The 23,885-nt window shown below is 41.0% G+C and overlaps 1 protein-coding gene across 3 annotated transcripts in view; it reads left to right on the top strand.

Annotated features, from left to right (window-relative positions):
* The window catches only part of asap1b (ArfGAP with SH3 domain, ankyrin repeat and PH domain 1b), an 84,651-nt gene that overhangs the window by 6,777 nt on the left and 53,989 nt on the right, over positions 1-23,885 (top strand). The window lies entirely within an intron of this gene.

Below are 23,885 nucleotides of genomic sequence, written 5' to 3' on the forward strand. Positions count from 1 at the left end.
ACATGAAAGTACAATTAAATTTGGTTTGGCTTTCTCTTGAGATAAAAGATATCAATTTGTATTAATTTAATTTATTTATTGTTTGGTAATTATAAATAAATGTAAACTTAACAACTTGACAAATGTTAGTGTTTTAATTAGTTAATTATTTAATTTAGCAAAATAACATATAAGACATAAGAATAACATAAAAAGAGGAATCAGTAGGCGGAGTCCCCTTGAGTCACAGCTACATTACATGAGGTAGGAAATGGATTTAGCATCTCAACCCCTCCTCGATTCACACATTGACATAGTAAAAGTCACTAAGTAAACAACAAAAGTGTACTTGGTCCCAATAAAACATCTGTGGATGTTTAAAGAACATGTTTTAAAGAACTCAACTGTGTTTGTTTGTTTGTTTGTTTGTTTTTTAATGAATCACATAATCATCACGTTGTCATTGAGTTCAGAGCAGAGCAGGAAGTAAAACATGCAGCGTTTAACGATTAAAATCCTCAAGCTGTCTGTCTGAAACGTTAACATCACCTGAGGATACAGCCCGGGTGAGACGCCGTCATGTGAGGCTTGAGCCCGTCACATGTGACATCCAGTCCAGCAGCACGGGATCAGCTGCCTCAGCAACACCACAAATAAAAGATTTATTCTCATATATTTGGTCGTTTAGCTTTAGAAAGCGAGTTGGCAGCTTCCACCCACATTCAGAAACAACCCAGTAGACTTTGATCAGCAGTTTATCTGAAAGCTCCTCTTATTTGTCTCAGTGTGCTTCAGCTTCTTTTACTTTTTTACTCAGCGTTCAATATTTCAAAAGGAGGAGACAAGTTTTTACTACTTGGCTTTACATAACAAAACGGAGTGCCGGCTGTTTAAGGCTGCTTTCTGCAACATTTACAGCCAGTGAGCACAGCAGTGTCACATTCAGTTATTACTGAAGTTATGGCTTTTTATTCATCATTTGTCCCCTGTGTCACCAAACCCAATGAATCACACGGTCTGAGAGAATGGCAGCATTTTTCATCTCTTGGCACCGTTTCTCACATGACATCTCGTTCCAGTTAAACCGCGCTATTTAAAAGTGGATGCTTCCAGGATTCTCAGTTCGCAGTAAAAGCCCTGGTATTCCTCAGCTGCATTTCCCAGAGATGAGTGTAATATAAAAGTGTTTAGAAAGATCTGTAAACTGTAAGAAGCAAACCTTGCAGGTTTTTGTGTAGAAATATTGCAGAGTTACAGTTATAAATACAGTCATATTACAGCTCTTAAAACTGTAAGCTCTGGATTTATTCTAGAGCTTTCTATTCTAGCTTTCTATTCTATTCTATGCTTTGTCTAATGCTTTGTGCTACCCAATATTCCTATGAAGCTCGTCTTCTCTTCTTTCCGAAACTGCTTTAATTTTGTTTGTAGCGCAAGAGGTCGCAGAGTTACGTTCATTTAACGAGCACTTGTATGATTTTTAAAAAAAATAAAAAATATTAAGGACTCCTCCCTAAAGTCTACTTTCTTCTGATTGGTCAATTTCTGGGTGCCTTTAGAGGGGTAGCACTAGATGCTTGCGAGCTGCCTGTATCTTATAAGGCTGCCGTGTTTGTACCAGGTGTTTTGTAATAACTGACAAGCTAATAGAAGCTTTTTCTGTGAAAGTAGAAAAATTACATGAATCGTCAAAGACATGCATGAGTAATTGATTAATTTGGGAACCTTAATTGACTGTAGGTGTGAATGTGAGCATGAATGGTTGTCTCTATCGGTGTTAGCCCTGTGACAGATTGGACGACCAGTCCAGGGTGTACGCTGGCTCTCGCTCTATGACAGCTATAACACCCTCCAGCCCTCCTGATGAGTGTGAAGCAGATGAAGGTGGATTATATACGACAGAATAAATGGGACCCTGTTTAAGCTTATTTTTGCTATTTTTGTTTGCTAACAGATGAGATGAGCTAAATGTAGATTTTATTTGGGTAAAACTGAACTTGATGAGAGCTTTATTACTATTTTCACCAAGAGGTTTTCAAATTAGGGGTACCTTTTAACATTTGTACCAATACCTGAAAATCAGCACCCAACAGTACCTTTATTTAATACTTTACTCATTTTGAAATAATAAATTCTATTTTTTTTCTTGCAAAGTCTTTACTTCTGAGTTGAAACTTTAATGACAACGAATAGTGAGCTGTAGTGTTAGTCTATTAGTGGTTATGGTTGCATACCAAGGTTTTAGAGGTACTAGCTCACATTACATGTCTGTTTACTGTAAATAACAAGCTGATTTAAAAAACTCAAGTGCAGTCAGGGTAAAAATCCAAAGTTTAAACACCCATTTCTCTGACAACAGTTTGTCCGTCAAATGAATACTCATCAGATTTAATACCTGAAGAAAATGCCTCACTAAAAGTTTCTTCATCATCATCATCCTTGTGTTCATCTTCTTATCAGTTAATGGTGGATGTTCTAACGTTTGCTCCCTTCTGTGAGTTTTGCTTACAGACCTTTGTTTCTCTCAGATTAGATGTGTTGCCTTGGCCAGTTTTGTAGTCGGCACTTCAAACGTTGCAGAGAGTTTTGTCTGCGTCGAGTTTTGAAAAGTGTAACCACATCTGAGCTTGCTTTTGGCTCGCCACCACCATTGCCCTACATGTTTGTCATTCTTCAACATGTCGCAGTAGTGATGTGAGGTGGTCCTAAAATTCACCATAGACTGTAGGTGTGAATTAGTACTCGGTAGCACAAAAGTAATTCTGTTTGTACCCTAAAAAGTACAGCTTGGTACTTAACGGTAACCGTAATGGTGCACTCACGTCGAGTGAATGCATGCAGTTGCATTGGGAACCCATGATTATCTGGCTCTGCCAGTCTTAAGAGCTGGAATCAAGTTACAGTGATCTGTTACCAGAGCTTAGCAAGAAGTCCTACGATTTCGCTCACTTTTTCCCCTCTCCATCTAAAAGTGAGGTTGGATCATTCAGCTCCAGCTGGCCTCAAGCAGAGAGTCCCAGCTGATGGGCTTCAGTGATAAAGTGCATTTTTTTCCAAAGTTGCAATGTTTGAACCCCAAAGAGCTTGCACTACACTATAGAGCCACTGCTTAGGTCTGCACAATCTGATGACCTATTATAACCATCCATTTTCTTAACCACCTATCCAATCAAGAGTCCCAGCTGTCTTAGAGCACTATGGACAGACCACTAGTCTGTGGCAGGGCTAAGATGGCCCATCTCCCTCACATGTACACTTATGAGCAGTTTGCACTCATCCATGTCTTTTGCATGTGAGAGGAAGCTGCAGTACATGGAGAGAACCCACACAGACATGGGGAGAACATGCAAACCCTAGAGTTACAGTGTTAGCATTTGTAGAACTGCTGTTTGTATTTTTTGAAGATGTGTAGTGTTTTAGGCTCCAGGAATTCACAGAATGGTGATGGTGAATAAAAAAAGAAAAGAAAAAAAGAGCATTTAAAGACGGGGGATGTGCCTTTAAATCTCCCTCTGTAAACCTTGAAGCCATTTTTTAATTTGTTCTGCCTCTGTCACAGCGGGAGGTGAGACTGTGTTGTGTTGCCTGTTTGTTGGCTTGTTTGCGTCTGTAGCTGAAATCTGATAATCGGTCTGTGGGCCACAGCTGTTGGCCTACCTTCCTGCCGCAGCTGCACCGCGTATATCATCAAGGGCTATTAGCTGGCAGCGGATAAGCTGTGGACCAGACTCTCCTCTGGCACTCTGATCCCCCCCCCCCCCCCCCCCCCCCCAGCTTTTCTCCCTGATTTAGACAAAGAAGAGTGGGTCAGTGTTCACATCTGTCTGCAGCCTTCCTCACACGGATGGATGGTGTTAAAGTTCCCCTCCATCGACAGCCATTTTAATCTCAGATGAGGAATGGCATGCGATGAAGGGAGCTAGCTAGCTGCAATACAAGTGCATGAAATGATGATTTACATGATTATTAACTTCTACGTTATTTCTATCACAACAAATCACAACAAAAGTTGCCTCAAGTCTCTTTATATTGTAAGGTAAAGATCCTAGAGTGAAACAGAAAAACCCCAACAATCAGATGATCAACTTTGAGTATTTGGCAACAGCGGGAAGGAAAAACTCCCTTTTAGCAGGAAAAAACTAGGCTAAGTGAGGGGCAGCCATCTGTTGTGAGACAGGACAAATACACAGGAATTATCTCGGGAATTATCCCAATTTAGGCTTCAGCAGTGGTTGTTTCCAATAACGTTAACTATGTTAATTCTTATTCATAATTAAGTATATTAAGGTAACGTATTTTGCTTATTTACTGTAACACATTGCTACTCTCAGACCTTGGTGGAGCCAATTGATTCAACCAACATGCGAAGCAAGAGAGTGAAACTTCCATTCCTTTACGTCAACTTTCTTCTGATTGGCTGACCCTCACAAAATGAAGGTTTAAAGAGGAGGTGGGTGGGGCTTCTGTGCCAAAGCTGTGTGCTTGGGACGACCATATTAGGGGATAGCTGCTCTTAGTGACATCACATAGACCCCAGAGTGGACTCTCAGCTAATCTTTGTATTCAATGCTAACTTAGCAAATCATACTGGATATATTACTTGCCACAGCCCTCAGTGATATATAATAAATGACGTATTCATGGTGGAACAAAGTTATCATAATCAGGACGGAGGCAGTTGGTGCCATAGATCTGTTAAACAAACCTGGTTTGTTTTAGGTGCATTTAACTTGCACTTTGTTGTTCTTTGGTTATTGGTGACACTGGTTTGCAGCAGTTGTGTCTATCTCTTGTATTTGAGTCTGACAGCTTCCATAAGCACATTAAATTGCACTGTCATATGAAAGGCATCAGTACATTGGATGCACATTGGTATCGGCTTATATCACAGTGTCTGGCAGTAGCCAATCTTAATCTGTTGTGTTACATCAACCTGTTTTTGCTAAATGTTTAAAGAATGTCTCAGTGAAAAGAGAGATGAATAAAAGCAAAAGCAACTTAACATTAACGGCTTTCTTAACTGGAGCATTCCTAATAGACAGTCTGAGCATTCGTCACAAAGCCCTGCTGTGCCTCAGTGGTGTGCGGTCACCCTCTTTGGTTTAGATTAATACAACTAGTCTTTTATTGATTTATTGAAGCCACAGGGGGAAAAATACAGTCTGACACCATCATGTAGTTATAAGCTACACTGGTACTCCGTAGTGACCCTTCGCCTTCTTTTCTCTGATTTTGGTTTGTACTTGTGTTTTAACAGTAACAAAGCTCACACAGATCCTCTTAACATCCTCCCCCTCTTCCTCCTCCTCCTCGCTCTTCGGTTTTCTTCTCCTTCAGTGATTACATCAGCTCAGTGGTAACACTGTTGTCCTCTAAGACTGGCCTGCAGAACCAGGAGACGGTGTTGTCCTGTGACGGCTGGCTGTCTTGTTGTGGCCTCGGGGATAAACAGTGCATCTCTGTCTGCGAGCTTTCATGGTGTTTGGCCCTGGACTCTCTCTCCTTTGTGTGTGTGTGTGTGTGTGTGTGTGTGTGTGTGTGTGTGTGTATTGCAGCTAAGCAATTGATACACACTTTCAATGTCAAATTTGAATGCTACCTTTCCCAGAACAGCCGAGTCCCCGCTGAGGTCATTCAAGCCTACCTCTGATGTCTTTTAATGTTATAGGAAAGTCTTACATCACTTCCTTTTCAAAACCATGACAGCAGCTGTCAGAGCTCGGGTCTGTGAGGGGAAATCGAGGTGGAAATGAGCATTGATGGGAGTTGGGGCTTTTTGTTGGACATCATGGTAGTGGGGCTTATTTTTGTCCATCTGTGCATCAAGTTGCTCAAATGTCTTTGCATCCAAATGGCCCGTGGGAGTGGATACACCTGTGGGTTTTGGAGTAGCTCACATCTCACCCATTGGAGTCCCGCAAAGTGTGAAATTCGAGACTCAACTGTATGAAAAACATTAAGGAATGCCATGAAGCGCTCTGCAGAACCTGTGCAAGAATTCAGAGGCAGGAAAAATAATGTTACTTCTAATACAGTGTGTTTTTCATCACCCTCTTTGGCTGCATGCCCTGAAGATTTACAACAGGGGTGGCTGGTTGGTAGGAAGCAGAGCTGGCAGGTTCATCGGCTGATCAATGATAAGTCAAAGATTAGAGTAGTTTATTTTAGATGTTTCTTTGGTTGACCCACGCACTGTTGATCTGTTATGAAAGAGATGGGCCTTGGACTCTTGCCTACTCTGAGAGTGATAAATGTTATAAGTGATCAACATCCTGAGTATTTAATTTTAAGATAAAACGCTGGATTTTATCTCCTTGATAATGCATTTAAAATGTGTTTGTTACTGTTGCTAAAACCTTAAGAATCTCAGCCGTCAGTAGTTTAAGCTTGCGAGCAGTCATCCCCATTCTTTATAGTAAATATTTATTAACTAGAGTATCCTGTTTTGTCTATGAAACAGTCCTCAAACAAAAATTATTTTAGTTTAGTGTCAAAGAAAACCAAGAAAAACATCAAATATTTACAAGAACCAACATTTTAGCTTTAAAAAAACAAGCTTTCGATTGCTTATCTGCCACAGTCGAGGAAGCCAGATCTTGACTTTAATACCAAAGCAACAGTTCAGACAAATGTTATTAAAGAGACGGGGATTATAATCTGCAGAGGAACTACATGCTCTACATGAAAGAGATTGTTAGTTGCTGGAGTCAGAGTGCTAAAAACAGCCTCTGCGTTGTTCCTCGGTGGTTTATCGTTATCATCATCATCTCACGTCGGTTAGTTCAGGTGGAGTCAACTCACTCTGAGGTTTGTGGGCCTAAAATCATCCTCTTACAAAGGCTCGTATTAATGTGAGAGTGACGGCATCCATGGCCTAAAGGAGATGGTCTTAACAAGATAATGTGATCAATCAGCCTTTTTTCCTTTATTATTTAATGACAAACAAAATGATGTAACCCTGTTTTTCTCGGAGGAAGATGTTTCAGGGTTTGGACTTTGGTTCACAGTGGAGTTGCCTCCAACAGCTCTGGTTTCTTCCCAAAGTCCGATGTCATGCTTGTTGGGTTAATTCACCTCCTTAAGTGCCAAATGGTGTTGGCAGCCATGATCGTCCAAGATAGGCTGTCTCTCACACAGTGCAGCAGCTCAATGGGTGTTTTCTTCCTCCACTCTCTCATTCCATCAATGATGGTTTCTCTCCTTCTGCCTTTGCTTCTCTCCCCTTCGATTTTTCCAGATGTGACATCATATTCCCATCATCCCCTCCTCATCATGTCTAATGAATCTTCCTCATCTCTCTCTCTTATTCTTGCATAGAGATCTTTTGGTGTTTGCTCTTTTAAAACTTCTTAATTAGCCTGTCTTTTCATTGATGAATCACCCTCCTGATGAACCCACATCTCTGCTGCATTGATGCTGTCCGCAGTTTTCTTGTTTATCGTCCATGCTTTGTTTCCGTACCTGAGGATAGGTGTTATGCCATCTAGGACTCTTTCTTATCTTTAAGGGCATTTTGTCGCTTGACTAAAATATTTGCAAGGTCAAAGAAGTCTTTCGTGACAAATACAAATCTTGATTTCATGCAGTGATCTTCAGTCGATCTTACTCTTCAGTCAGACGTTACATGTTGATTGATGAAGATGATCATTGTCTCAGTTTTCTCAAAGTTGTCTGTAATTAGTGATTCTAAATAGGCCAACAGACAAACTCGCATCCAAACAAACGGCCAATCTCTGTGTGTTTGTGAAAGGACTGACGACCTCCAATTTTTATAAGCAGTTGGGAAAATGGTTAACAAAGCCCCCTGTTACCAAAGATGTTTTTAAAAAAAGTAATTTTACTTCATTGGTTCAATTATTAATTATTATTAATTGCTGGCTCTCTTCCACAGCATGCATTTGTCCCGTCTTCCTCCCCTCACCCCCAACCGGTCTCAGATAGCCGCCCCTCCCTGAGCCTGGTTCTGCTGGAGGTTTCTTCCTGTTAAAAGGAAGATTTTCCTTCCCACTGTCACCGAAGCGCTTACTCATAGGGGGTCATCTGATTGTTGGGGTTTCTGTTTTCTCTGTATTATTGTTGGGTCTTTACCTTAGTGTAAAGCGCCTTGAGACAGACGGTTTTTGTGATTTGGAGCTACATAAATAAAATTGAATTGAATACTGCAGTGCAGCAGACTTGAAGCTCTTTGCTGGATTCTGCAAACCCTTCTTTGCAGACACAACGCCTTGTTGTGACTGTTGTTTGCTGTTAGCGCTAAAAACAATTGTTTGATTAGTTGTTATTTTTAAGCAAAAAATGTCAACTATTTCCTTGATGCAGCTCATTTGTCTTTGAGCTATTGGTCGAACAGAAGGTATCACCCCGGACACGTATAGATTAAATGAACGGTAATTTAGCCAAGGAAATGAACTACAGATGGGTATGTGGTGAAAATAGTTGTTGATTTCAGTGTTGTTTGTTTTTATTTGGCATTTCATCAGCTGGAAGAGTTTGCTGCAGCCTTGCTTTTGCCACGGTTGAGGTTCAGTTTTGCCCTGAAGCAAACAACCTTTCTGCTCTGCTGCTGTTTGTTTTCTTTCTTTTATCAAATCCTACACAAAAAGGATGCTAGCTGCCATTTTTTAATCATCAGCTGTGAGTTTCTCCCGCTATAGTAATCTAACAGCTGCTTCACATGAATAATGACTTCCTGACTGAGAAGCACAATAAACAAATAAAAGTATGCTGCTCGTCTGATGTTAGGTAAGTGCAGTCGATTGCAGCAGCGCGTAGGTGTGATTGTGAAAACATCGCTCGAGAAACAAGCAGTGGGCTGCGTGAGAGCAAGCAGAGTGGAGGGAAGCCGCCAAATGATGTGTGAATGTGATACTGCAGCGTGCACCGCTTGAGTTTTCACCGGCCGCAAGCATGTGTGCGTGAGCCTCTGGAGATCTGCAGCAAAGAGTCCTTGCAACTCAGGAAGTTGGCTTAATCCTCCGCGTGGCCTTCGCAAATCTGCAGAAAAGCACACGGCTGAACAGCTCCTTTCTCTGAGTGTTGAGAGAGAGCGAACAGCAATACGTCATGGAGTAATATCAGGGCCTTATTATTTATGTTAGTGACCAGAATCATTAGCAGGTGGAGATTTGTGTAAGAGATACAAGCTTGTAAGCCATTAAAAAAACTGACACTGATAGCTTTGAATGCTGTTGCCCATAAACAGCATACAGCTCATGTTTATATAACCACAGACTTCCCTAAAGCAATTATTCTTTCCTTTCCCTAATATTTCTAATTCAACACAGTCTGTGTTATTTTTTAAAGGGAACATTATTCTCATGTAGTGTTGCAGCCGACAGCAGCGACTGTTGAGATTTCACTGTGGTTTTGGCTTCCTTGCGGGTCGTTCGACTGCTAATGGGACGTTGCTGCTTCTCAAATGGGAATTTGAGAGTTGGCGGCTGAAAGGCATCGCATCGATGAGCTTTGTTGCTGGAACATCTAATCGAAAGGAAGACGGAGAAGGCTCAGTGTTACAGGCTTTCACCGTGTTTAAAAGATGGGTGTAGCCACCAGAAAGGCAGTGTGGAAGTGCATTAACTGTTTACTTCTTCAAAGCCTATTTTGGAGATCTTTTGTGAACTGAGCAGTGTGTCTCATATTTCACGCCTGCTCACAAAACACAGTGACTGGGTGTGCATCAGACGTTAGTGAGGGTGGTCTCTGAATACGCAGCTACCCTTGGAAAACCCCAGAAGCTGTTGTCAAATTGTCCTCAAACCGCACCTTTATTGACAGATGCTGAGGTGTCAAAACTCATCATTAAGGGTACTGGGGAGATCTTAATAATGCCAGGGAGAGAGAGTGAGAGCCTATACAGCTCATGGTGATGAGTTTAAGGTCTCAAAAAAAGGAGGTAAACTAGGGTACAGATAAGGGTGGGCCTACTTTGTGATTGACAGGTCATTACCACATGTGTGTGCAGTGTCCCAAAGTTTTTCAGTCATGTCAGCTTGATGCTTCACAACTTCCCTTCAAGCAACAGATGGCTCCACCCATCCGTCCATATGGATGAACGTAGCTGTAGTAGCGTGACACAAAGTCCCAAGATGAGGACTTTGAGCGTCTCCATGTTAGTGTTTTGAAGCTTTTAATACTTTAATTTTTAAACACCCTGTCTTTAAAATTATATTTCAAGAACAGCTGATCCTGTCTTTGGAATCATTCTTTGGTCAATGTGCTTGTTATGCAAAACAACTTTAAAAATTGAGGAGGAGCGAAGCGGCCGTGGCGAGCGCTCTGGTCGCCGTTTGTGATTCTTGAATAAATATTTCTTGACTCAGAATTTAATTCAAGTATCGCCGGCTCAATTGATAGGCTATGAGAAGCCAGGGGAAGCTCTGACTGAGAAACACATGGACACGTTCATAGGGTAGCTATTTGTGAGTCACACAGGAGGCCCACCCTATGAGATCAGCATCGTATCCATCCATCCATCAAGAGGTGGGGTTCATCCGGGATAAGTTCCCAGTCTATTCCAGTGCTAACAGAGAGACAGACAACCACATTGAAGTGACTAAAATTTAAAACTACCAACTGAGATCATAAACCTAATCTGCGAAAGCAAGCTGAGGCCTTCGATGAAGGAATATGAAGGTTGATTTTTCTCATAGACCTCTGCACTACTTTACTTCTTTTTGCAGCTCGAGGAGTCGACCCTGCAGGCCATTAGCAGGAATGCAGGTTTACGGCACCTTTTATGCATTGGCTTCACTTTCCAACACGGAAAAAACATTGCGATCCTTTTAGTTTTGAAGTGAAGCTGATATATGAAATATTGTTAAAACAGAACGTAGCTTGCAATGCATCAGCTTGTGTGTTTTAAAAACTGTGGGTCCGTGTGTGTGTGCAGGCCAAGCTTTGGCACTGACTGCACTGCAGCTGCTTCTTATTTAGGGATGTATAGATTTTCTCTCTAATTTGGCTGATTTGAATAAAATGATTTTGTTCCACTGATCAGATGTGGTTCCATAGGTTTCTATTAGCATATTGATTTGATGGAATCCATTGAGAAAATGTTCTCTGTTAGCTGTAGAAGAGATCTAACTTCATCCAGTTGCTGTGTCAGATACACCCAATCAGTCATGCGGTCGTCCCGATGCACCTCGTAACCAAAACCAAAACCACTGGCAGTTGATCATTCTCTTTCTTCCTTTGTGTGAGAAATAGGCCATCTGACCTCAGCTGCTTTTGGAAATGTTGCATCCTCTCATTTTTCCCATTCTTCTTGGAGCGCTGATGGGCTCTCCGGCTGCAGGCCAGAGAAAGGGATGTGCATTTGTTTCCTGCCAATGAAAACGGCTCCCCGCCCTTCCTGCTTTTTGAGTCATGCCACATAGACTCAACCAGCAGGCAGACAAAATTACTTGACAGACAAACAGACTTATCTTTTATATGACTTTATCTTTATGACTAAACAAGCAAGGCGAGATTCGTTGCTCTGATATACATTATGATGAACAGGTGCTCATTTTGTGTGTGTGTGTTTTTGTAGTGATTGGTGTGCAGTTGGGTCCAGAAGGGAAATGAAAGAGCATTTCTGTGGAAGGAAGCAGAAATAAAACTCAGAGCTGGTGTGGATAATGTTATAAAAAAAGAAATGCCACTGCAGATGTCTGAACTCTGAGGAAGTCCTTTGATAATTGTGCCCTTTTCCTGTTTTCTTCTTCTAGGAAATAATTTACATTTTAGCAGCTCTGAGAGGTTTAGTGTTCGCTCTTTGCTGGGAGGAGAGTGAAACGTGTCACAGTGGCAACACTGAGGCCCAGACAGCTGCTGACAAACAGGTTAGTCAGAGCAGCGTCCCTCAATCTCCACGGCGGAGAATATAGAGCTGCTGCTCGAGACGCCCACATCACATCTCTATGGTAACCGCATAGCTATCCTGCTGCCAATGTGATACCAAACATGGCAGAGGAGAGGAGCACGGTTCAAAAAGGGGATGAAGAAGAACAGCCAGAAAGCGCCTTTTTTGTGTTGTTGGGTATTTTTTCTGTTCCTTGGCTGTCAGCAGAGAGCAGTTGGTGTCATTAGACGGACACAGGACAGGACACTGACAAGCCTGGACGCTTCCTGCTTCCTGTCAAAGGACGGCTGCAGGGGAAGCGGCAGGGCTGCTGAGGGAGGATAAGGCCTCGGGCAGGAAGCGTGAAGCTGAGACAGCCTCCAGTCAGTCATGCCCAGTCACTTGAGCCACCAGTTCCCCCTCAAAGCTTTGACCTCCTGGGCATGACTGTGTGTTTTTTATGTGGTGTTTGGGAGCCAGGAAGTCGGTCCCATTAACCTTTTTGGTCACTTGGGTGGTCACTCTCCACCCCCCACCCTTACGTTGCTAATGTAATATTTAAAGGCTGCAATTACCAAGAAGTTTCATGTGATTTTTGAAAATTTTAGATATCATACTTTCAGTAAAGGAAAAAGTTGTTGAAAATGCCCTCACAGTTTGTGTTTTGCCTTTCACTGGGTTATAAAATTTCTGTTTGCTTAAATTATATGTTGGTATGTCAGACACTGCCATTTTGTCAGATGCCGCTCTCCTTGCAGAGATGTGCACACAGTTTTCTTTGTGGTTGGAGCCTTGATGCACTTGCACAATAATGGATGCTGCAGGATAATGGTCCACTTTAAAGGGGACCTATTAGTTCCAGCTGTCTACTTTTATTCTTGAACTCTGCTTGAGTAACTTTGCGTGATTCACAGTTCAAAATGGAAGGCAGCCCTTTTTTTGGACTTCCTGCTCCTTTCAACTCGGTGTTCTTCTCACTGGCTGCCCCCTTGCAAACAAAAGGTTTGGGCAGCAGGTGGGTGGGTCGTCTGCATTCACGACCGCAGCTGTGTGTCTGAGCTGTATGATATAAAAGAGCCAAGAATGGGGGAAGAAACTGCCCGAAAGTAGGTGTAAAGCAGGCTAAACGGAGCTGAATTGCATATACAGTGGGGCAAAAAAGTATTTAGTCAGCCACCGATTGTGCAAGTTCCCCCACCTAAAATGATGACAGAGGTCAGTAATTTGCACCAGAGGTACACTTCAACTGTGAGAGACAGAATGTGAAAAAAAAATCCATGAATCCACATGGTAGGATTTGTAAAGAATTTATTCGTAAATCAGGGTGGAAAATAAGTATTTGGTCAATAACAAAAATACAACTCAATACTTTGTAACATAACCTTTGTTGGCAATAACAGAGGTCAAACGTTTACTATAGGTCTTTACCAGGTTTGCACACACAGTAGCTGGTATTTTGGCCCATTCCTCCATGCAGATCTTCTCGAGAGCAGTGATGTTTTGGGGCTGTCGCCGAGCAACACGGACTTTCAACTCCCGCCACAGATTTTCTATGGGGTTGAGGTCTGGAGACTGGCCAGGCCACTCCAGGACTTTCAAATGCTTCTTACGGAGCCACTCCTTTGTTGCCCGGGCGGTGTGTTTTGGATCATTGTCATGTTGGAAGACCCAGCCTCGTTTCATCTTCAAAGTTCTCACTGATGGAAGGAGGTTTTGGCTCGAAATCTCACGATACATGGCCCCATTCATTCTGTCCTTAACACGGATCAGTCGTCCTGTCCCCTTGGCAGAAAAACAGCCCCATAGCATGATGTTTCCACCCCCATGCTTCACAGTAGGTATGGTGTTCTTGGGATGCAACTCAGTATTCTTCTTCCTCCAAACACGACGAGTGGAGTTTATACCAAAAAGTTCTACTTTGGTTTCATCTGACCACATGACATTCTCCCAATCCTCTGCCGTATCATCCATGTGCTCTCTGGCAAACTTCAGACGGGCCTGGACATGCACTGGCTTCAGCAGCGGAACACGTCTGGCACTGCGGGATTTGATTCCCTGCCGTTGTAGTGTGTTACTGATGGTGACCTTTGTTACTTTGGTCCCAGCTCTCTGCAGGTCATTCACCAGGTCCCCCCGTGTGGTTCTGGGATCTTTGCTCACCGTTCTCATGATCATTTTGACCCCACGGGATGAGATCTTGCGTGGAGCCCCAGATCGAGGGAGATTATCAGTGGTCTTGTATGTCTTCCATTTTCTGATGATTACTCCCACAGTTGATTTTTTTCACACCAAGCTGCTTGCCTATTGTAGATTCACTCTTCCCAGTCTGGTGCAGGTCTACAATACTTTTCCTGGTGTCCTTCGAAAGCTCTTTGGTCTTGGCCATGGCGGAGTTTGGAGTCTGACTGTTTGAGGCTGTGGACAGGTGTCTTTTATACAGATGATGAGTTCAAACAGGTGCCATTCATACAGGTAACGAGTGGGGGACAGAAAAGCTTCTTACAGAAGACGTTACAGGTCTGTGAGAGCCAGAGATTTTCCTTGTTTGAGGTGACCAAATACTTATTTTCCACCCTGATTTACGAATAAATTCTTTACAAATCCTACCATGTGAATTCATGGATTTTTTTTTTCACATTCTGTCTCTCACAGTTGAAGTGTACCTCTGGTGCAAATTACTGACCTCTGTCATCATTTTAAGTGGGGGAACTTGCACAATCGGTGGCTGACTAAATACTTTTTTGCCCCACTGTACAAGGTCTCTGGCCATGTTTAATATGAACCTACACCACTGTAAGGTGTGGTGGATATTGTCGAGTGACCGATAGGTTTCTTGCCCCTTTGGGAGGCACTGTGTTTCCGACTTAGTTTTGCTTTTGTTTTTGAGTAGTTTTGGTTTCACTTTCACTTGTTAATTAATTTTATGTACTAAAATGATTCCTTTTGTGTCGGTAAAAGAATTGAAAAGTGTGTCTATAAATAATTGTGTGACCAAGGAGTCCATTTCAAGCATCTATATGTGTGGGTTTCAAAGAATGACCAAACTACAGGACATCGTCATCACATCTTGTATATATCAGTATAGGAGGATTTGTGCTCGTACCTTCTTGTTTTTTAGTGTGAGGCTTCAAAATTTTTGGTTGAAGAAGTAATGTCTTCAAGCAGGTTACTGAAGGTAGTCTAGGTAGTCTTTTACTCACATATGATTGATAGAGTCTATAACTGTCTAGAGTTATAACTGTCTTGAGTTATAACTATTAAAAGTGGCTAAACGATTCATGACATCACTTACCCCATTTATCTTTTATATTTACAGTTGGGGAATTTATCTGTAACTAACTAACTAACTTTATATCCACTAACTAATGGTTGGGTCGTTTTTTTGCTTAAGGAAAAATGCCTAAAGGTTACAAACCTTCAGCTCTCAAGTATGAACATTTTTACAGAGTATCAACTAAACAGTAAATCGATTGCTTACTGAGTCATGATCTTGATGATTGATATCAAATTAAATATCTTTGTTTTTTTTTCTGTCCTTAGAAAGAAAACAATTGCATAATTTTTGCAAGTGAGATTGGCTCATTCTTTCTTTTTATACATAAAGCAAGTACGTGACTCTTTCATAGAGATGCTGCAGGAGTTTGAGTTTACTGGCCAACAAAGGGTTGAAACGTAAAAGACTGAAATTGTCACTGAAGTGTCTGAATTTCTTTAATTGGGCATTTTATGAACTTTTAAACTCTGTGTTGCTGCTGGTTAAAAAAAATCTCCTTTCAAGTGTTATCTCCCTTCTTCATCTCTCTTAAGTAAACTCTTGACTTATTTGACTCCATATCTCACAAACCTCCCATAAAAACGTCCCGACACTCCTGCTGGAATCTTCAGGATGGATCATCTCTTTTCTGTGCTTCATTTTCTCATTAAACACTTCATCAACATGCATCACTTTGTGTATGGGTGGAGAGATGAGCAGCTGCAGATGTTTTGGCATCGTCATACTTGAAGAACCATTGTGTTTTTTTTTTCTTCCTCATGTTTAAACTGAACATTTAATTAAGAAAACACACTGAATAGATTATGGGTGACCCTTTAGGTGGCGGTGCCAGCTGCTCTCAACATGAGCACCACATAGGTCATCCGCCTTATCAGCCTCTGTTTAGTGTCTTCATCCTAATCAGCGCACACTGCACCATAGCCTCTGAGTAATCACAGATCTACTGACCGAATCCGAGCGACGAGGGTGGGGTTTGGCATGTTGCAGAGAGGCGATTTGAGAGGAAACGCGGCTTGTTAGCGAACGTGTCAGCTGTTACGGGGACCTAATCTGTTGTCTAATCGCTTACATGGAGTCGGCACAGTTAGAAAAAAAATGAATAATTCCCCTTTACAGCATGTATAAGACACAAAGCAATAGTTCTGCTCTAATTTTGAAAGATCTGTTTGATAACTCGAATTCAGATTCATATGTTTTCATAGTGGAATAGACTAGATTCTGTTTACATTTTATTGAAATAGAGGTAAACTTTTATATAAATCAAAGGAGGAGATGTCAGCAGAAAAATGGTAAATGCACAATAATGAAAGCTGAATGTGGTGAATGTAAAGTTTTGGCTGTTAAAGAGGAGAAAAAGACACAAAGTGATTCTCTAAGAAAGGTTGATGTTGCAAACTTATAGCATTTCCGGTTAATGAAACTTCACTTGTTCTTATCTGTGGTTTGATTAAAATATTTGATACCTCTCTTATCTGAAGAGAGGTAAATGGTTATATCCTGGTCTTTTGAGTTTTTCTGCTATGCTAAACTGCTTTGCTGCTATCTGTAGACTCAGTGAACAGAAAATGGATTGATTTTTAAACCCAGTCAAGACAAAAAACAAGTGTTTTGCTAACCTATCACACTACTCTATGTTGGTGGCTGCATGGACAAGGGGCTCCACGGTGTAGTGGTTAGCACATTCACCCAACATGTGAAAGATCAGCTGTTGGAGAGCAGGAGAGGAGATGAGCCTGACTCTTACGGATTCTTAAGCTAATACTCATTCTTTGGTTACAGCGTTTATGTCTATTTGCTTGCACAGAGCCTATGTGACCAATGCAAACGCCGGAAAAGTGCGCCGGAACAGGGATGGGCGTAACAGTGTAAAACAGCATCAAAGATAAAGAACTAGCATGAGAAACTGTTTCACTGCAGCTCTGTGTTATAACTTTGATCAACTCGGATGGTTGCCAAGGACTAACAGCAGAGTAACATGTAAAGGATGGTGTGCAAAGGTGTTAACTGGTTGTGTGTCGGTCACTGCAGAGACATGTTTGAGTCAAAAGCCAGCAGCTGAAAGTACCTCTTAGGGTGGTTTCATGGAGAACTCTTTGTAGCATCAAGCAGTTTGCCTGCATGACTCTCGGATACATGCAGGAGCCCATTCCTGGAGTTTTACTGTATGGCATGATTGCTGTATTTCTTCTGTTTACTTTGGTGAACAGAACACGATAAACTAAAACATCAAAGGCTGGATCCATGAGTACTTATTGACACAATTTAAAAATGCTAAGTAGGGGAGGAGGTTATGACTGTGAGACACTTATAATGACTTCTGTAATAAATTATCCGCTTATCCATGACCAGCGATCAGGTTTATCAACAGCTTACTTCTTTCTGTTAATAAAACTGTCCCGAAAACCGTTATACTTGTATGTTCCTGCAAAATGAAATGTCAGAAATCTGTGCCTATATACTAATAAACACCTTCTTAGATGAAGCTCTCAGTTGTTTAACCAGAACAAATAGGTGACAGGTGGTGTTTGATGGTGTGAAGAAAGAAAGGAAATGAGCACAAGTGAAAGTAGCTTATGCAGCGAGTACCCTGACAGCAAACATTGTATAATGCAACCTTTTCTCTGATAATACGCTCTATAGGTAGATGTATAAACACTTGACAAAGTCCTCAAAACCACTTTTGTGGTAGTTCCTGCTACGGTCTCTGGGAGATTTAACCATGAAGCTGCACACATGCATGCACACAGATTTGCATGATAATATGATACAATCTGCAGTTCTGCAATCACTCAGCTGTAACTTGAATAAGACAGCCCCACTGTGCTTTTTGAGGCTAGGCAGTCACTCAGCACACATGTTGTTATCAGAGAACAGGGGTTACAAGATATGTAACCTAATGTTTGTGTCATCATTGAAGTATGTCTTCATACTCTTTGAAGACTTTTATCATAGTAATTATCAGGATAATATCATATACGAAGGCATTGTTGGAGAGATTAGAGGTTTATTAAATTTTGTACTGGCCTGTTTGGACCGCTGTTTAGCCAAACAGACACGGGGCTAAGTAATGAGGCTGTGTGGGGAGGTATGTGGCTGCAGAGACTGTTCCCATGTGCAGAGGGTTCAAAGGGCTCAGCCCTGGCAAAAAGGGCCCTGCGGCAACAAGCTACTGCTGCCATAATTGGGGAAAAGCCATGTAAAACTGTCCAAGGGAGGCCAAGGACAGCTTAATTATGTTGTGAAATTTAATTAGCCAACTGGTGTGTGTGTGTTTATACGTGTATGTGCACGTGCTTCTGCTTTTAACTGAGTGACCTTGATGCAATAGAGCTTTTTGCTTGGGTTTTATTGTCTATTTTGAGAAAACGTGGCAGATTTATGGTTTTATTCCCCGCGGTTAAAATGGGTGGATGGGAAATGCTTGTGCCGTCAGAATGCATTATTCTAAAAGCGATCAATGCAGGCTTACAATTTAAATCATTCAGCAGAGGCAGGTAGCACAGACGTGCATTTGTGTTCCTCGCGTGTCCACTTTTCCTGAACGTCGCATGTTTTTCCAGTTATCTCTGCTTCTCCTGCAGCAAATGAGCCGATAATAGATGTCACACAGGCAGATGGTTTTCAGGGTGTCACAGGTGATTTTCATGCTGCTGTTTTTGCAACACATCCAGTTTGTTTAGCTCACTAGAGGGATAAATGCTTGACCTCAGCGTTGTTGTGCCTGCTTTTTCCACGTGTGCAGCACTAATCTCTTGTATTAAAAGTAAACATCTACCTTTCCTTTTTATTAAGCTATCTTCTAATTAGTCACCCGGGAAATACGACAGGTAAACAACAATTACAGAGAAGGTGCTATGTTAGAATATTCCAGGGAATTATCACTCGATTAAACACGTTGTCCAGAATGAGATATGCTGTCAAATAGGGCTGCCACAAACGATTATTTTGATAGTCGACTAGTCACCGATTATTTATGCGATTAGTCGACTAATCAGATCATCATCCACTGGACGTAAAACTACAGCTTATTGCACCAGCAGCATCTGCTCTTATATAACTATCATTAGCTTACAGCTTTAAGCTTTTAAGGTGCTAACTAAAAATAAAGACAAGATGATAGTTTATTCAATTTTAATGAAATTTGCAGATTGTTTCGGTGAAGTTTAATAAACTCCTTGCTATCTAAAATATAACAGGACACCGGAGTATATTCTCCAGCATCTCACACTTCTGATAATCAGCTGTCTGCTTGACGTTTATTCAGCTGTGTAAAAACTATAACTTTAATCTCAGCCAAACCGATTTACTCAGGAACAAATAAAATACTAAAAAAAAAAAAAAAAAAGCCAAACAACAACATTTTTAATTTATCTAAGTGACTCATATATATTTAACCTGAGTCGCGAAAGATGGCGGTGGGTTTGAAAACAATTTGCCGGGAGTCCGGTGTTCTCACGGCGCTAGTGACCTAGCCCCCGGCTAGCTATCGAGCTAGTGGGTAACAGACGTCTCCGAAAACGTCGGAGCGCTTTTGAAAATATGTGGTGTCCTGATAAACTGAGCCGATATTTGAGGTTTACACAGCTACATTCTCGCCTGAAAATATGTTAAACGTTTATTTTGTGACCCAGAAAGAATAATAAGAGTAATATTAAAACTAACTAGCTACCGCCATTGTTGGAAACTAAGCTGGGCCGCGCTATGAATTCTGGGACACGGCTGCTTCTTCTTCTTCGGGGTTTAACGGCAGCTGGCATCCTTGTACATGCAGTGCTGCCATCTTCTGTTTCAGTCTGTTATTACACTCTTAAATCCTGCTATTATTCCTGCGTCTTTTGCGATCTTACAAAGCTTCAAACGACACGTCGACTATTAAATCAGTCGTCGACGATTTTGATAGTCGACGTAATCGTGACTAGTCGACAAATCGTGGCAGCCCTACTGTCAAATAAAAAACAAAACAAAAAACACTTTAATGAGAATTCACTGTTTTTATTGGGTGTGAGGTCATCATTGTTCATTCACTCCCTTTTTATTCTTGGTTAGATCATTTTGAGTAGGTGTGGCAGGTTGGAAATGGTCTTGCGTAGCTGTTTTCCTCATGCATTTAGTTATTATATTGATCTACTTCATGCTGCAGCATTGCCATTCTTTAGTTATGTAATAAAGGCAAACAGCAGATTTATGATTGTTTTTCTGGTGTGTCATAATGTCATGCAGGGGAAGAAAGTTGGTAAACAGCACCAACTTTTTTGGATACGGACTACCAATCTGATACCAGTGTGAAATTAATATGCTGTAATGGTCACTCTGAAAGAGAGACTATGAGTGCATTGTTTTACATGTAAGACCTCAGGCCTAGAGATTGGCTGGCAACCCCTTAGAAACCACTGGTTGCTAGGGTAAAACCTGTATTCCCTGACCAGTTGGCGCATTGTTAGCAAAGGCAGTAAAAAAACTTGTGATTGCTTTGGTTCCTAGCAGATTGCAAGTGGTCTCCCCCAGTTCGCATGAACAATGCAGACTTGTCTGCAAACATGATGAAGTGCCAAGTGCAAAAGAAACTGGAGAAAAACTGTTCACCTTCAAAATAAAAGCTGCACTAGGTGATTTGTTATTATTATTATTATTATTATTATTATTATTTATTTTATTTCTTTTTTTAAACTTAGCCTCAGCCTGTACCCTCCAGTAAACAAAACCTAACTGGTTGGGGGGATGTTTTTTCCTAGCGACAAATGGTTACCAGGCGGTAGCCGGCCAGTCTCTAGGCTTGTGTAACATGAGGCCTGATTTAAACAGTACGGTCTCCTAAAATAAAACATAAAACTGTGAGGCGATCACTGCGCATCTGGACAAGACTTGAAAAATCAATCTTTAAGTTGTGTTCAAGTTGTTCTGAATGTAAAGAAATTACTTCCCGTGGGTATTGGACATTGTAGTGGTTAACACACTGAAAGGAAAGAGAGATTCCTGGTTCGATCCTGGGAGAAGAGACAAACCTCTTCAGGGTTACGTCAGGAAGGCGATCTAGCATTAAAAAAATCAGCCAAATCAAACACCTGCTACCTGCTGTGGCGACCCAGTGTGAATAACAGAGCAGCCGAAGTAGCAACAATCTGATCGGTACTAGAGATGGACCGATCAGATATTACATATCGGTATCGATACGTAATATCGGCTGGTAACTGTGCAGGGCCGGGTCTAGCAAAGTTTAGCCAGGGGGGCCGATAGGGCATGAACATGGAAAAGGGGGCACAAAGACATACTTTTCTTTCTTATTCTAATTTAAAATGTCGAGCTTTTAATAAATAATTATCCGAATCTTACACCCAAAGTTTTAATCTGATGTAAAATGCATAGAAGTCCATTACTGTATATAGTAACTATTAAGTCTGATATACCCTAGTAAGCTATACTACTTTTTCCTTTGGGAAGATACCATCTGTGCAGTCTGCAGTTCTGTTGAAGAAAGATGTTGAATCTATTTAATTATTCTTGAAAAATAATTTATTTCTGTGCATTTTTTTTCACACTGCATCAAATTAAAGTTGATTACGTCGATTAAGCATCATGAGGTGGTGGGGGGGTTCCTTATTTATTTATTTATTTATTTATTTTTGCTGGAAGTTTGCAACCCTATTAGTTAGGTTGCTTACTCTTTAAAATACCAGAATAGGGAGGATGGAGTAGGTCTAAGTTTATTAGACTGATCAGTGTTGCTGAACTATGAAATATTTTGGGTGCAGTGTATTTTTTGCATACAGGTATAACAGAATAGCTTTAGTTTTTTTTGTTTTGTTTTGTTTTTTTAACTTGAGTATGAACTTATACAAAATGCAGCAAGATATTAAAAAAACAGTTTTATTTATTAAAAACACACTATATCGGATTCATATCGGTAGAGCTGGGCGATAGAACGATAACGATATGTATCGCGATATAACTTTTACTCGATAGAGAAATTAAGCTATCGCGATAGACCTTGCCGCTCTTGTCCTCTTAAAAAAAAAAAAAAAAAAAAAAAGGTCAGCCAATCCAAATTAAGTAGCGCAGAGCCGAACCAATCACAGCCGCAGCGTCACGTCGCATGACTTGTTACGTACAGCACAAGTGCCAAGCCGCACGTGTGTTTGTTTGGGAAGCAGCCAGCGGGTAATGGAGCCAGCGCGTAATGGAGGAAATGAGTGTGCCGACTAGAAAAATCAACCGAGCGTGACCGAAGAGAAAACAGATGATGGTTCCAACGCCGGAGAGATTGTCAAACGGAAGAGCCATAGAAGTTCCGTAGTGTGAAGGTATTTCGGCTATTTCAAGTCTGACAAAAAATAGAGTAGCATGCACTGTAAATTGTGCCGAAAGCAAGTCTGGAAATACAATAAACTGGTGCATGCGTCACACTGTGCGCCACGTTATTGTTTCGGTGAAATGAATTTCTACAATACTGTTACTGTTAATTCTACTCTCTGCAGTGTTTAAATGCTTACATATACACACAGTTACTGTCCCTCCACACATACGACTCGGTTCTGCTTCTATGCCCCAGCTTTGTTTACTTTTTCCCCACCGAGGCTTCTAGACTTCTGATTGGCCAACATTTCTGCACGGTTAGGAATCTAGCGCCACCTGCTGCTTTGGCATGTTCATAGCAGCGTTTTCCTTCATTTCTGCCTTTATGTGTGGACGGGATTATTTTTTAAAACGAAAACGGAAAATCTCCGTTTTCAAAAATACCCGTGTACGTGTGGACGTAGCCTCAGTCTCTGACTGGAAGCGCTAATTCGTCATTCAGCTTTTGTCAGACTAAAGTAACTGTTAAAACTGTTTGAAAAGCTCAGCTATACAACAAGGAGAGATTGAGAATTTCCTTTTAGTTCTCAGTTTATTTGATATTGACAAAAGTTAGTCAGTTTTGTCTGTTCTTCTGTAAAACAAACTAAGATTTATTTTTAGAATTAATATTTTGTTTCTAAGTGGAATTGACAATTTAGTCTGTTTCGTTTGTTCTATTTTGAAACTTAAACGCTTTAGTGGCTGCCTTTTGTGTAGTTTGCAATATTTGCCTTTATTTATCTGAAAAAGTCTCATGTTCCTTAAGTACATCTACCCTGTTGAACTTATTATGGGAAATAAATATTTAAATAAAAACAAGCTGCTGATTATTTCACATTTTACTTGTGAGCAACGGCACATTTAAATCTTACAAATATAGTTATTTGGCTTATATCGTGATATATATCGTTATCGCCTGAAATGAAAAAAACATATCGTGATATGAAAAAATCTCATATCGCCCAGCTCTACATATCGGTATCGGCCGATATCCAAATTTATGATATTGGTGTCGGTATCGGACATAAAAAAGTCGTATTGTGCCATCTCTAACGGTACTGGTATAAGAATTTGGAAAAGCTGGGATTTCTGTATCCCCGCCTGCTTCAAACAACAGTGACCACACATTATGAAGGCTGGGTTGCCAAGCTTTGCAGAGTCAGTTGACCTGTGAGTGAATAAATGCTGATTTTACCCTTTCCCACTGAAGGCAAAACCCAGATGTTCGTGGGTGTTTTGTTTTTTTGTTTTGTTTTTTTAACCAACTGAGAAAAGATTTAACAAGATAGGATGGGGAAAAAAGCAATAAAAATGTGAACGTTTATAATTAAATTCTGAGCTAAGAGGGCGTCAAAATCTAACATTTCACTTATTCACTGATGTAATTGACTTTAGTCTTTATCTTTAAGCGGTGCACAGGATTATGTCAGTCAGTGCTGGGATTTCTAACGGGGAAATGTGAGTTATGGGGTGTGT

Source organism: Aulonocara stuartgranti (assembly GCF_965226115.1).
Source record: "Aulonocara stuartgranti genome assembly, chromosome: 9".
Classification (NCBI taxonomy): Eukaryota; Metazoa; Chordata; class Actinopteri; order Cichliformes; family Cichlidae; genus Aulonocara; species Aulonocara stuartgranti.